General features: G+C 38.3%; 1 protein-coding gene across 5 annotated transcripts in view; it reads left to right on the forward strand.

The window, feature by feature from the left end:
- LOC106884061 (1-phosphatidylinositol 4,5-bisphosphate phosphodiesterase beta-4) overlaps positions 1–16,782 on the forward strand; it is a 122,914-nt gene that overhangs the window by 764 nt on the left and 105,368 nt on the right. The window lies entirely within an intron of this gene.

Here is a 16,782-nt window from a genome sequence, read left to right on the forward strand (position 1 = left end):
CAGTTCTTGTGTGATACTTTATTTTATCGACCCCCAGAGGGATGAAGGATAAACTTGACCCCCCGGCGAATTCTAAACTCAGAATCTAAAAAGCCGGAAGAAATATCGCAAGGTATTTTGTCCGACGCTCAAACGATTCTGCCAGCTCAGTAGTAGTAGTAGTATACCGACATAGATGTGTTAAATTATTGTTTAATGATAATGGTAATAATAATAATGATAAGAATAATGATGATAATCACACCCTGGAATAAGACTTATTGGTGAGAAGGGCTGGAGAATTTCCAAAGAAGAAAACTGGATGTGGTGACATTCATTCCGGGTTCTTTCAAGGGCATTTTGGTAATGGGAATTTGAAGTCTTCGGTAAACGGAGATCGAACTAATAATAATAATTTCGATGTTCATGACGATGACGACGATGATGATGATGATGATGATGATGATGATGATGACAGTATAAGACGACGTCAGAGTTATATAAGAAAATGAACTGGGGGAGAAACGAGATTACGTGACGTTCATGCATTTCTCAAGGACACACTGAGCGATGTCAGTTTATTTCACTGGCTTGCAACCAAGGTATCGAAACCGGATTGCGTACACTGGTGGTGGTGGTGGTGGTGGCGGCAGTAGTAGCAGTAGTAACAACAGCAGCAGTTACAACAACAATAATAATAATAAACGATTGTTTGGTATGGCACAAGACGCAGAGATTCGTCCAGCAAAGAACCGACAGAAAAAAGGGATTGGGGATCGTTCATGCGTTTCCCCACCCCCAATACTATCACTTCTAATAATAATAATAATGATGATGATGATGATGGTAACTCATTCTGCCCCACCCCCACCTGCAACATTCCAAGCGATCACCGAGTGACCCCCACCTCCACTTCCTAACACCCCCCCCCCCGACACAATTCGCCGATTATCATTTATATTAACCGAACAATTATTGCGTATAATACTTAATTAGATTACATTGGACCTTAGTGTTAACCGTTATTTTCATTATATTTTCAGTTGTCAACAGTTTAGACATACATGAATACACGTACACACACACACACTTGTGTATATAATTGTTTATTTCAGTGTGAATTTGTGCATGATATAAAATATCTTCCTGTCTTTGTGCAGTTTGTAATTTCTTGCACCTGTGGCAAAGTCTTCCGTTCAGATTATATATCATACCTTAATTTCTTATATTTCAATTTCACACATCTATCTATCTATCTATCTATCTATGTCTGTCTGTATATATATATATATGTATGTATGTACGTAGGCAATCTTTGGTTTTACGTACTTGCCTACACACACAAACATACCACATATATATGTGTACATGCAGAGGCCATACGTTCTGTTGTGTATACACACGTTTGTGTGCACATATCTACACACACAAGCGCGCACTTGCAGTTTAATATCTTTCATGCAAGGCGTATATAATTATAATCTTATTCACATTTGGGGAAATTTTTTTCCATATCGTGTGTGTGTATGGGTGTGTGTTTGTATACAGACACAGATTCGCTTCCGCTCGGTAACCTCCGTAAACGATACACTTGTATGTATAGTTACATATATATTATGTTATACAATATTATATATATATGTATATATGTAGAGAGTGAACTATATATATATATATATATATATATATATATATATATATATATATATATATATACACACACACACATACCATTACACACTCACTTCCTACTGTTCTTTAGACATCAGCCTACACACACTCACATTACACACACACACAAATTCAGTTGCTTCTGTTCGTTAAATGTCATTCTCGATACATATACATTTGATACATAACGTATGCGTGTGTCTATGTATCTATATGTATATATATATATATATATATATATATATATATAAACATGTGCTAGTATGTTGCAAGCATACAAGCTCTTCCTTCACATTCTCACACGCACTTGCTTCTGTTCATTAAATAAGTTACAACTGGAAACCGAGTTTCCACGACCAGCTTCTAGTCTGTCTGTATGTCTGAGCACACACACACACACACGTGTGTGTGTGTTCTAACGACGATCTTGCCTTTTTAATAATGTGTGTTACTGTTTGTTGCACAAGCAAGAGGTTCACCGTGATTGAACCGACATATTTTCAAAGGCGTTCCAGCCACGATCATCTCAAATACCTTTTTTTTTTCTGGAACTGTGTGTATAAGACTAGATTCATCTGTGGCCCTTCTCTTGGAACGTGCTTAGTGAGGGATTTGAAAGAAATTTGGCTACTGTTTTTAATGACCGCATGTCGGCTTGCTTCACCGTCGCACGAAATATTCTAAGCCGTGTATATATGTCAATCATTTTCTCTCACAGCGATCTAGCTATGTGTGTATACATAATATATATGTGTGTGTATGTGTGTGCGCGTGTATGAGTGTATATATGTGTGTATGTCGTAAGAAACCATAAGGGAAAAATAAGGACTCGTATATTTGTCAATAGAAAAGGTACATTATTATGTATACTTTGATTTAGTATACGTGTGTGTATATATATATATATGTGTGTGTGTGTGTATATTTGTATGTTTGTATGCATAATTTATTTAACCTTTTCAACTGTGTTCTTCCGCCTGGTTCTACCATACCGATCGTTGTTTCTACAAGAGTGAGATTTCCTATCATTCTTGTACCATTTCACTGCCATTCCAGCTTCCTCTTGAGACGAAATGGTCAAAAATACTTTGACCAACGATCACAAACCTTAACCTTTCTCTCTCTCTTTTTTCTCCGTGTTTGTTTCTACCCAAATATCTTATATTATACCCTCCTCTCTGTCTCTTCATCTTTATATCATCCACATTTTTCGGTCATAGTAAAATTAAATTAACTACCCTTTGAAGAACAGGAAATGGGTGATAATGTGTGGGTGTGTATATATATATATATATATATATATATATATATATATATATATATATATAATTCGTTTTTAGCAGTAGAACTTGAAGCAGATAAAGCTATGAATGATAGCAATGTAAATATTGGGTTAAAAATCTGTTTTTGATAGACAAAGTCAAACATTGCCCATATATATATGTGTGTGTACGTACATACACAGAGACTATATATATAAATATATATATATACAAATCAACATACACAGACTCTCTCTCTCCCCTTTCTCTCTCCCTCTCACTCCCTCTCTCTCTCTCCCTCTCGATGTATATATATATATATATATATATATATATATATATATATATATATACATATATATATATATATTGTCTGTGTATGTTGATTTGTTTTACTGTGTGTAGAGCATTTTGAAAGTGGGTGGGGTGTATAAATATTTAGCTGTATCCAGGGTGTAGGAAGTAGTTTGCGGGTTTGTGTATAGCTATAAAAATACAAGGACTTTCCGATGTGGGTGTATAAATACAAGCAGAAACCTATCTGGCGATACAAGCATACACATTTAATAGTAGTAGTTGTATAATTATATTTAAATTAAATGAAGGTTTTTTTTTAGCCGTGTGTGATTCAATTTACAAACAATAGGGGGGAAAAAAGACTCGATACAACAGTTGTAGAACAGAAAAGTATCATTATATTTATTGTAGAATACAAAATGTGCTTTCGTAAAGTTGTTTGATATCTTTATTCACGTACACACACGCACACATATATAGGCGCAGGAGTGGCTGTGTGGTAAGTAGCTTGCTTACCAATCACATGGTTTCGGGTTCAGTCCCACTGCGTGCGTGACACATTGGGCAAGTGTCTTCTATAGCCTTGTGAGTGGATTTGGTAGACGGAAACTGAAAGAAGTCCGTCGTATATATGTATATATATATATGTATCTGTGTATATATTTGTGTGTCTGTGTTTGTCCTTTACGGGGTGTGTTTATGTCCCCGTAACTGGCTCGACTAAAGTGCTCCAGCTTGGCCGCAGTCAAATGACGGAAACAAGTAAAAGAGTATACGTATGTATCTTTAACGAGTCTCAGTCATATATATGTGGCTGTGTGGTAAGAAGCTTTCTGCCCAACCACATGGTTCCGGGTTCAGTCCCACTGCAAGTATCTTCTACTATAGCCTCGGGCCGACCAAAGCCTTCTGAGTGGATTTAGTAGACGGAAACTGAAAGAAGCCCGTCATGTGTGTGTGTGTGTGTGTGTGTCCCACCACCGCTTGACAACGGTGTAGTTTTGTTTACGACCTGTAACTTAGCGGTTCGGTAAAAACGACCGGTAGAATAAGTAGAAAGCTTTTAAAAATTAAAAACTGGGGTCGATACACTCAACTAAAATTCTTTAAGACAGTGCCCCAGAATGGCCGCAGTCTAATGACTAGAACAAGTAAAAGATAAAAGATATATATAGGATTACTTACGTTATTTACATTAGGCGGATATTTGTCCTCATCTTGTTTGTTGTTAACACAACGTTTCGGTTGATATACCCTCCAGCCTTCATCTAGTGCCTTGGGGAAATTTCGAACCTCGGTTCTCATTCCTAAGGTATTTTTCGATGTTATTATTATTATCATCATTCAGGTCACGGCCTGGAATCGAACTCGGAATCTTGGGGTTAGTAGCCTGCGCTCTTAACCACTACGCCATATGCTCGTGGGCATATATATATATAGAACTATATATAGAGTTATTAGCAATATGAATTGATGTATTTCTATTTCTTATTAAGACTTTGACATTTCATAATCGTTTATATCCAGTTTAGATTTATTGGAAGTGTGGTGGCGTTCATGCGTTTCCTACTGTAATTAACACCCCGGTCAGGAAGAAAGGAGGTCTTCAACAGATTGGAACTGATTTTGACGTGAGGTGTGTGTGAGGGGTGAACTCACCTGTTGCGTATACTTAGTGTATATATACACATTTGTATGCACTCATACTCATTCATATATATATATATATATATATATATATATATATATATATATATATATATATATATATATATACATACATACATACACTTCTCAACTATTCATCTATGCAACATCCGTGACAACTCTATCATCGTCATCGTCGTCATCGTCATCATCATCATCCTCATCATCATCGTCATTTAACGTTCCTGTTCCATGCTGGCATGGTTTGAACGGTTTGACAAGACCTGATGGAGCATGGGGGTCTGTGATAGGCCCCAGTGTCTGCTTTGGCATGATGTGCATAGTCGGATGCCCTTCTTAACACCAACCATTGTGTACTGAATACTTTTTTTTTTTGTTTTACTTTCCTACCATTAGTACCACCGAGGTCACCAAGTAACTTGCAAAACAGGAAAAGAACAGCCAAATGGGGGTGGGAGTATTTGAGAGTGGGGGCTGGGTGACCTTGTGCCCCAGTGTTTGGAGGTTGAAGCATGACAGATACAAGCTTAGATGTCTTGCTATAGAGCAGGCACAGTTGTTAGCTGTTGGGACACAGCATCCTTCAAAACTTCCATGTTTCCCAAAGTTCCCCAACAGCACACGTGATATCCCCCTCCCCAGCCCATCCAGAAAATTCAGTGACTTTGAAAACTATATATTTCGAACGGAAATTTGGCAGCGCCACCTCTAGCCGAACAATTATTCTGTGCTGATGAAGGGAAATAACCCGGAAATCGCGATACACAGATATTGTTTTGAGCTGAGTGGGGGTGCCAGATTCCCTTGTTCGAAAATATAAGGACACAAATCGTGTCGTATAGCCAGCTGGAGACGATGTCTCCTGGGGCTAAATTGCAGCAACATTCGTCCTAAACCAGGACTGCCATATTATGTTGGCAAACAATCTTTACTACATTATTTACTATGTACTTTTGCAGTTTTGGCTATCTTTTCTAATGAATTGTTGTGCACCTGAGCACAGTATACAATATTCTTGAAGTACTTCTAGGATACACTCAAAGCCTCGCAGAAGGGCTTTGAGATCAACCTGATGACAGTTAGGACAGATCAACAAAAGGACCGTTTCTTTAAGGCCCTCTTGTTTGACTGCATTGGAAACAGATGACAGTGACCTTTGAATCACAGCATGTGGCTTTTTTAAACAAATTGGGAAACCTCAGGATGACCAGTCTGGTATATATGGTGGCTGTTGGTATCATTCATAGAATGAAGAAAAATCAAGGTTATCGAAGGAGGTTCCGTGATGCTAATAATCTAGTATTTTGCCAGGAAAACAAGCAGATCGCTTAACTGCCTTGCCCCCACCAACACACACAAGCACACACATACACATTTATTATCTATGGTCTCCTTTGCTTCCTATTTCACTCTAATCAAATATATTATTAGAGATTGTATGAAAGTAGTGTTTGAATATTTTCTGTATTGTTGACATATAACCACTTGAATAGAATAAGGCATTTGGACCCAGGTTGAGAGCCAGTGGCACACAGAGTGACCAGCAGTTGAAATTGGTAATTATGTGGTCAGAGCATCCATGAAAGATATGAAGACAGGGAAAGCAGCTGGACCATTGAGGTCAGTCCCTGTGATGCTGAAAATATCTGGCTAAATAGGGCCATATATGTTAGTCACTCATATAGTCATTCGGGTGATACAGGAAGGGGTCATTCTGAAAAGCCGAACAGGTTGTGTCACCATCAGCTGCCACAAGGACAGGGAAAATGTTCTAGAATGAAGGAACTACACTAGCACCAGACTGATAGATCAAGATGTGAAACAAACCGAAACAGTTTTATCATGATTAATTAGGAAGTTAATTAGCTTTAAGTAAGATGTTCATACAAGTATGAAACAAAACAGAATGATAATTATTCATTCAGCCATTTAGTATTTAAACTGGTTAAATCCATTGCAAATACTCCACCTGTTTTATGCTCAAACTGGCCAGATTTGGCTTCTCACGCCTCCCCTGTATTGTCATTGTAAGAATAAACAATCACATCATTAAAATCTGAAGCCTGTGAAATATGATGAGCTCAAAGGAATGAATAAGCATTCGATTTGATAGAGTAATTTGAATACTAAAGGGTTAACACCTGTTTTTCCATGCTAGTTGGGTTGTTGATGGGACATATTTGTGGCCAGAGTTTACAGCTAGGTGTTCTTCCTGTCACTAACCCTTAACGGTTTATCAGGTAAGGGATTTTTTTGTTTTGCTTTGTTTTGTATTCCACGGGGTATTGAAAGTGTGGAGTAACCGGGTAGAATGTCAAAAGGAAATGCCAACATCATAACAACATTCCACTCAAGCAAAGCCATGGAATATCATTATTCAAACACACATCAACATCAACATTAACATCATTTTCCCCATCATGTTTTCCATGCTGGCATGGGTTAGACGTTTGACAGGACCTGGGGAGTTGCAGGGCTGCATCAGGATCCAGTGTCAACTTTCACAAGGTTTCTACAGCTGGATGACCTTCCTAATGTCAACCACTTGACAGAGTGCACTGGCTGCTTTTGTTATGCTACCAAGTATCTAGTAAGGTGACTGAGTAAGTTGTTAGGCAACAAAAAGAACAGGGCTAATGGTCAATTTATACCTGGTGTTGAGAGGTAAAAGTATGATAGACATGCACAGGTGTCTCACTTTGGAGGAGATAAAGGACAACCTCACGTTATATAAGTAGGTGGGTAAAAGATTATGATGGTGGTGATGGGATGCCAGACCAAACTCCAAGGTACAAGAAAGGGAGCATATATACACACACACACACACACACACACACACACACACACACACACACACACACACACACACACATATATCTAGAGATGTATATGTGCCCATACACACACACACACACATATGTGCAAATATATATAGACGTGTGTATATACATGCACATGTATATATATATACATACATACATATACACAGACACACACACACACACACATGATGGGCTTCCTGTAGTATCCGTCTACTCACAGGGCGTTGGTAATCTGGAGCAATAATAGAAAACACTTGACCAAGGTGCTTCACAGAAGAATCAGACTCACAACCATGGGGTTATGAAGCGAAACCTTTCCATTCATCCATACATCCACCCGTCTATATGTGTGCGTGCATCTATGTATGTGTATGTGTGTGTGTGTGACATTGTCTTTGGACTGAGTTCTTTCGTTCTTGCCCCACCACCACCACCACCACCACCACCGCCACCGCCAAGAGGATTCCTTCACATTTAGTTCACTCTGAAAGATATAAAGACTTCCTTCAAAGGTAAAAAGCAAAAGACCTTGCAAGCGAAGGTTGTGAAATTCCTCACACAGCCTAACATAAACAAACACTCACACACACACACACACACACACACACACACACACACACACACACTCACAGCTATATATCACATTGGCTTTTAGCTTTATGAAATCTGAAAGTAGGTAGCTATATACATACATGACTTATGTGGTTGTTCTATTAATATACAGTTATATGCATGCAGTGTGTGTGTGTGTGTGTGTGTGTGTGTGTGTGTGTAAAATGTGACACAGGAGAACAATGAAGGAACTCACAGAAAACAGGAAAACCATACAAAGGATGTGAATAAGCTCAATGCTCATCATTTACACACACACACAAAGATACACACACCAAACATTGTCTTTGTGTGTGTGTGTGTTTGGGTGGATGCATTTGTGTTTTTTCTTTCTTGGCTAAACAATTGGTGTCAGTTAGTTAACATTCCTGTAACTTAGCAGTTCAGCAAAGATATTGATAGAATAAGATAGATAGAGGGATAGACATCAGGAAATAATTCATGAGATATGAACACATCTGGGAGTGTTGTGTGCAGTAAGACAAGCTTGTAACTGAGCAGGTGATGCACCTTGCATTATTCTTACCCTAAAAAAAAATCAAGAGCTAAATGCTAGGTCACACACACACACACACACACACACACACACACACACATGCAACACATGCAAGCATAAAGAAGCGAATGTTAAAATGAGGAGGATGTATATTTATTTACACACACACACACACACATACATATATATGTACACACACACTCACATTGCATTGCTAGATACAAATATATACAGACATACTTATTCATACCTATCAAATGAAATATGAACTATAAGTGTATGTGTGTGTCTGCATGTGTGTACATATACACACAGAGACATGCATATATATATATATATATCGAGACCTTTGGAAATGTGCTGTGCGTGAGAAGACCCGGCAAGCCAAGTAAGATCGTTGCCAGTGCCCCTGGACTGGCTCTTGTGCGGGTGGCACATGAGATGCACCATTTTGAGTGTGGCCGTTGCCAGTACCGCCTGACTGGCTCCCGTAGGATTTTCGAGTGAGATCGTTGCCAGTGCCCCTGGACTGGCTTGTGCGGGTGGCACATAAAAGACACCATTTCGAGCGTGGCCGTTTTCGTGCGGGTGACACGTAAAAGCACCCACTACACTCTCTGAGTGGTTGGCGTTAGGAAGGGCATCCAGCTGTAGAAACTCTGCCAAATTAGATTGGAGCCTGGTGTTGCCATCCGGTTTCACCAGTCCTCAGTCAAATCGTCCAACCCATGCTAGCATGGAAAGCGGACGTTAAACGATGATGATGATGATGATGATGATATATCTGTAAAAATATGTGACACTTATTTGGTAGACATGAATGGCCAGATAACTGAAGAGATGACGGCATGGGTTCCCACCCCGACATCTGAAACTTGGAGTTTTATCATGGCTACCGAATAAGTGTCACATATTTTTACAGATAAATTCCTCTATTTACATAATATTGAGGTCACTTTCTTTCTTTTGTTGTCCTTTCTATCAATATATATATATATATATATATATACCGGAGTAAGCACATGAAATGTGCAACAAAGTGGAAAAAAGAGTACTCAAATACCAGAGGTAGAGTAATATATATATATATGTGTGTATGTGTGTATATATATATATAAAATTAATAGTGACAGGATCAGTATTAATATCACAAGATAATCTTTGTCTCCCACATAATGTTGTGGGTGTGTTAGAACACAGAATATTTCATTATTTACGCTGAGAGGACATCTCACATGGGCTCATGGTTCATAAACGCACTCTTTTTCATATCATTGACAGATGAGAACCATCTATTACAGCCACCAAAGCTGCCAGATCCTGTGATTTTCCCCTGCTGTGGGTTCCTCAGTGACAGGTGTCCAGCAGCACAATAACAACTGAATCTTCCATTGACAATCTATTGAACCTCAGTGTCTAGACAGTCACAGGTGTCATTGAATAGATTCTAAGATTCTATGTATTGTTGATGGGAGATTCAGTTATTATGAATGCCTTCTGTGATAAAATATAACACCTGTCGATTAACCTTCCCTCACTTTAGTTTTTGGTGGAGGCTAGTGGCATTGTGCTTAAGCACAAAGGAGTCTTGTGTTAATCAGTGTTAATGTCAAGCCAGTGATAGAACCTTGGTAAAATCACACACCCCGCTAGAAACAACAGTCAAATCTCTTTTGCACTACACTCCATGTGGCTTAAAAAACAGAAGGGCACAGTAGGTAATACAGTCCTAGATGTACCACTCCACCCCTCTCACTTACACTCTAGAGAATAATACTAATAATAATAATAATAATAATAATAACAACAAAGAAGATGGTCATGGTTGTTGGATCGGCAGAAATGTTAAAGCATCAGACAAGATGTCTTTGTTGTTACAATAATTTATCTTAGCTATTTTTACTGCATTTAAATCCCCACCATGACAACCACCACTGGTTCTGCTTTTCTTTCCTTTTTCTTCTTTTTTTTTTTGCTGGCTCAAAATCTTCAAACTCTTATAGAAAAAAGAAAAAGGAAGAAAAAAATTCTTCTTCTTCTTCTTCTTCTCCAAGCCTTATAGATAACCAAGTGAGGAAGAAGCTTGATTCTTGTCCCCATGGTTTTGGCACCTTGGGGCAAGAGTCTTCTACTATGGGCCCCAGGCTGATCAATGTCTTGTGAGTAGATTTGGTGGATAGAAACTGTGGGGAAACCCATCAGCTGAATTGTTAATACCTCAGGCTATACACATACATACAATTACACACACGTACACACATATATATAAGGCCTGAAATTTTGGGGGAGGAGGTAAGTAGATAACATCGACTCCAGTGGTTCAATTGGTATTTAATTTATCGACCCCCAAAAGGATGACAGGCCAAGTTGACCTCGGCGGAATTTGAACTCAGAACACAAAGACAGATGAAATACTGCTAAGCATTTTGCCCTGCATACTAATGGTTCTGCCAGCATGTCAAGATCATCATCAACATTGTCATCATCATCATCATCGTCATTATCATCATTATCATCATCAACATCATTGTCATTATCATCATCAAGATCATGATCATTATTGTCATCGTCATCATCATCATCATGTCTGTTCTCCATGCTGGCATGGGTTGGACAGTTTGACAAGAGCTTGTAAGCCAAAAGAGCTGCACCAGGCTCCAATCGTCTATTTAGGCATGGTTTCTATGGCTGGATGCCCTTCCTAATGCCAACCACTCTCCAAAGTGTACTGGGTAGTTTTTATGTGACACCAGCACAAGAGCCCTTTTAGGTGGTGCCATCACAAAAGCTTTTTATGTGGTGCCAACAGAGACACCATTTACGTGGAATCAGCACTTGATTGTGTAATGCTTTATGTTTCCTATATTCTGCCTGGATGGTCATTCTGCAGACTATATATTATAGTGTGTGTATGTGTGAAGGCACAAAGCTAAGTGGTTATGGTATTTGCCTCACAATTGTAAGGCTGTGAGTTGATCACATTTTCATAATTAAATATCATAAACTTATAAAAAAAACAAAATGCTGAAATATTTTCTGTACCATAGAAATATAACTTACTGCACATAAATTCTAACAACAAAATCTCATCTGGTCCCTTAAAGGATCATAGGGAGCCTGGTTGAGAAGCACCGGTGTAGAGCATCATTTTATTGGGTGGTTATTGTATAAAGAATTTACTGTGTGCAGAGAGTGTACTGTTTCTTTGGTGCAATTGAATTAAAGAATGTCTTGAGTTGGAGGTGGGCTGTGCCTCACAGGGTTATCTGTTGGAGAATGTGTGTTATGCTGTGAGCGTCTATGTCTTTGTTAATCTTTATTTTTTGGTTTTATCATTTTATCATACCAAGTATTCCGATTAAGACTGATACTGTTTTTTTTTTCCTTCTTTTTTTTTTGTTTAAAGCAGCAAGCTAGCAGAACCATTCTGGTGCTGGGCGAAATATGCTTCGTGCCATTTTGTCTGTCTTTTACATTCTCAGTTCAAATTCTGCCAAGGTTGCCTCTCATCATTTCAGTGGTGATAAAATAAGTACCAGTTGAGGACTGAGGTCAACATAACTGACTCACCCTAGCTGCCCTGAAATTTCTGGCCTTGTGCCAAAATTTGAAACCAGCACTGGTTCTGTTTCTTTTATTTTTATGCTCCAAATCCTGTCTGATTCAGTTTTCTGATCCTTGTATTTTGGTAGTTTTTCCCACACTTTCAAGCAATCTTTTAGTCCAAAGAGACGTTTTTCTTTTGTGAGAATTCTTACAATTTTGTTCAAGTGTTTGGTAAGAATATCTGGATGCTTTACTTTGATCTTCTTGTCTGTCTGTCTGTCTGGACAGGTTTATCCCAGATTATTAGAGCCAGACTGATTAACTGAACCTGCCTGAGGTGCTTGTAAAGTAACCCAACTGTTCTGCATACACTAATGCAGTGTTCAAACATTGCTAATTTGAGGGGTTATGTCAAACAGCCCTTCTCATATGTAGGGTGGATCTGGCTGTTGGCCAATTCCATTGTGAAGATTGCCTTGCCATCTTTCTTTTGCTGTGAAAGGCCAACATTTTTCCGTTGTCTGGTAAAAGGTTGTATGGTGGACTCAGATCAAACAATTTAACTTTTTCAAATTCTGTCTGACAAAGAAGCTAAGGGCACAAAGAGAAATGCAGCCATCCAGTAAATTCATCTGAAGGCCAGAGAAAGTATTGTCGTTGGTTGAGTGAATGGGGCAGCTGGGGAATCATGAGATGGCACCAATCCTTGGTAATCAGAGTAAACCTGGATCTGTAAGCTTGCTTCATTCGTTGAGACATGACTATATTTTGTATATCAAGTGTCTCATCACTTTACGTTTTATTTGATTTTATTGTAATTCCTCATTTATTGTAATTGCTTCTTTCATCTCTTCTCATCTATCACTTCTGTGGCAATAATAATAATAATAATAATAATAATAATAATACAAAGACCTGGAAATAGAGATAACTCGAATGTGGAATCTAAAAACAGAAACAATTCCTATCATAGTAGGTGCCTTAGGTATAATAAAAAAATATTCAGACAAATACATAACAAAAATAGCAGGACTTACAAATATATATAACATACAGAAAATTGCACTACTGGGTACTGCACACATCCTACGCAAAACACTTTCAATACAGTAAACACAAGAGCACCACAGCAAACCACAGCACATACCCAAGGCGCACAGAGCTGCGCTCGGTAGTGAAGTGAAAGCACGTTATAAAAATAAAACTACTGAATAATAATAATAATAATAATAATAATGGTCTTACCCGTTGATTTCGAAGTATAAGTGTTTAAAAGTTCCATCTGATTCATAGAAAGGCAGGCATTAAATGCTGATTCCATATCTATATCTACTGTTTAATCCAATCTCATCTAAAGCAGTTATTACCAGAGCTATTTTATCCTGAGTGAAGGCATTCATAATACGGTTTTGAGTTTGTCGTCTTTTGAAATGTTTTGTAACAGTGTATGATTCACTCTTCTTATAACCTCATGCTTTGGGGTCATTGTGCTCAGGGAATGAAGTTAAGACCCAAAAAGTAAGGGCCAATTGACAGGGAAATACTTGGAAATCATAGAATTTTCAGTATTTTAGCTAAACTCTTTTTAATACTTTTGTTCACAATTTGTTGTGTATTAAAGCTACAAAATGTGTCACAATTGCCCTGGGGTTTTAAAACGTTTTCCAATTAGTTATAGAAGCGACTGGAATATTAAAAAATAAATGAAGTTGAATTAATATTGATATCAACATTATTCCTTCCAGTCATTGTCAATTATCAGTGAACCTATCAGAAAATATTCTTTATTTTTTACAGCCATTTTTTTTTTCACAATCCCTTCATTATGCTCACTGTAAAACGAGCCTTTTTTTTCCTTCTTTTTCTTTTTTTTTTTTTTCTGAATTAAGCAATGTTCTGTTTTACTTTTGGCTAAGTATCCACCTGTTGCCAGCTCTGAGCAAGGCTGTCCTTTCAAATGCCTCCACTAAATTTATGACAAACATTTGTCACTTTGTTTTGCAATTCATTCTATTGTCTTTCTTAATTAGAAGAGTGGGATCCTCAAATCCTAATTTTTCATCTCCTTATGACTCACTCAAACACAAACCCTTATATATTGAAAGTAAAAATGAAAAGAGGACTCAGCTGTATCCCTTCTCTGATACTGTAATATATCTCTGGCCAAGACCCCATAACTTGTCAGTCACCCAGGTGCATTATGGAGAACACCCTTCTCTTATTTTCCCCTTCTTGTAATTTGAGGGTAAGTCCTGACACATCATCACAACAATCTTCTTCCTTTTCCAACTGGGGTAACCATGTGTCTCCTCTACGACAAGACACCTGTTTCTGTCCCTCTATCATACTTTAGCCCTTCACCACCTGGCATAAGGCCATCTCCTTCAATACTCTCCATCCCTCAGTTTAAGGGGTCTTGTCTTGTGAATTTAATGATAACCTCACTGGTGTTGATACCATGTGAAATGCACCCAGTACTCTCTGTAAAGTGTCTGGTGTTAGGAAGGGCACCCAACCACAGAAACCATGGCAAAGTAAACATTGAAGCTTGGTGAAGTCTTCTGACTCATCAGCTCCTAGTGAATCATCCAACCCATGCCAGCATGGAAAACAGATGTTAAATGATGATGGTGATGATGATGATGTATCTTACTGTTGTAAATAACAGCAATCCTATATGTTTGACTAATGTTGTTTCATTAACTTATTTCATTCGCTTAGTTCAAGCAAACAAACTGCTTACTTCAAATAGACTCAAACACAGGTTAAAGAGTGAGTGAGAGGACCTCCTATGGGGTCATGTGATTAAGGCATTTGTTTTGCAGTCAACGGTTCCTGGTTCAACCCTACCGCACTTGAAGGCAAGTGTTTTCTACTGTACAGTCTAGTTAACTCAAGACTTGTCAAAACATTTTGATGGAGATTGTATGGAAGCCTACCAAATGGAGTGTGCCCCTTCTTGAGTGGTGAATGAACTTATTGTATTCACTTGTGCATAAGCCACACTCCCAGATTTAGTGTTAATTCTTGGGAAATTTTTGCCCTTCATAGTTTTGTCATTCTGAGTTCAAATTCCGCCGAGGTTGACTTTGCCTTTCATCCTTTCAGGATTGATAAATTAAGCATCAGGGGTCGATCTAATCGACTAGCCCCACCCTCCCTAAAAATTTCAGGCCTTGTGTCTAGAGTAGAAAAGAACATTTTGCTTAAGCATTGCAAGACTAATAACCTGATGTAGGACTCAATATGCGTAATGCCTCTGAACAAAACATCATTTGAGTACAGAGTATAAGAAAAGAGATGACAAGGGAATAAATGATTATCTTTGGAACTTCATTCGGTTATTCCTATGTCATCTCTTTCCTTATTGCATGCATATGCTTATATATGTGTGTGTGTGTGTGTGTGTGTATGCGTATTAGGAACTATTTGGCGATTCCAGCTGTTGTGGAGTGAATCTCTGATTTGTGATAATTCTACACCGTGTATTCAGTACTTTATTTGTCTGACTTGTTTGTAAACAAACATTTTGTATACACACACACACACACACATGCACACGTGCGTGCACATATACTCACACACACGCACATGCCCATACACATACACACAGACACACACGCACACATATATAGTTACAGATCTATAAATAATACTACTTGTGTGCGATGAACATCCACAGAGGCAGACAGTGCTAGAAGATACAGCCATTCTTTTGTGACATGATAGTAAACGTCTCTCTCTCTCTCTCTCCACCATCACCCTCTATCCTCTACCACACCTGCAATTCTAGCACCTCTACTACAATTCTAGCACCTCTACTACAATTCTATGCTGCCATAGCAAGCGATTGCTTTGCTCGCCATCTTTTCTCTGATGCCATCTTCCTTTTCACATAACCTTCCTTCCTTCAAATTCAACCTCTCTCTCTCTTTCTCTCTCTCTCTCTCTCTCTATCTCCCCCCCCTCTCTCTCTGTATTCTTCTCATTATATTGCTTCCTTTTCCTCTTGCTTTACCATTCATTTTGTCACAGTTTCTTGACATTTTTTTGGTTCTTTTGCTTTCGGTTTTTGAATTATATTTTTCAATCTTCTAATTTTATCTTTTTTTTTTTGGTTTCATCTTCCAGTATGTTTTATCTATCCATCTATCTATCTATCTCTCCTTCCGTCCATCCGTCCGTCCGTCTGTCTGTCTGTCTGTCTATTTGTCTGTCTGTCTATCTATCTATCTATCTGTCTATCTATCTATCTATCTATCTATCTATCTATCTATCTGCCTGTCTGTCTGTCTACCTATCTATTTATCTATCACTTTGTCTGTCTGTTTGTCTCTCTCTAGGTATATATGCATTCATCAAACACACACACATACTCTTTTACTCGTTTCAGTCATTTGACTGTGATCATGCTGGAGCACCACTTTTT

This window comes from Octopus bimaculoides, chromosome 11 (assembly GCF_046866305.1).
Source record: "Octopus bimaculoides isolate indiv1 chromosome 11, ASM4686630v1, whole genome shotgun sequence".
Taxonomy (NCBI): Eukaryota; Metazoa; Mollusca; class Cephalopoda; order Octopoda; family Octopodidae; genus Octopus; species Octopus bimaculoides.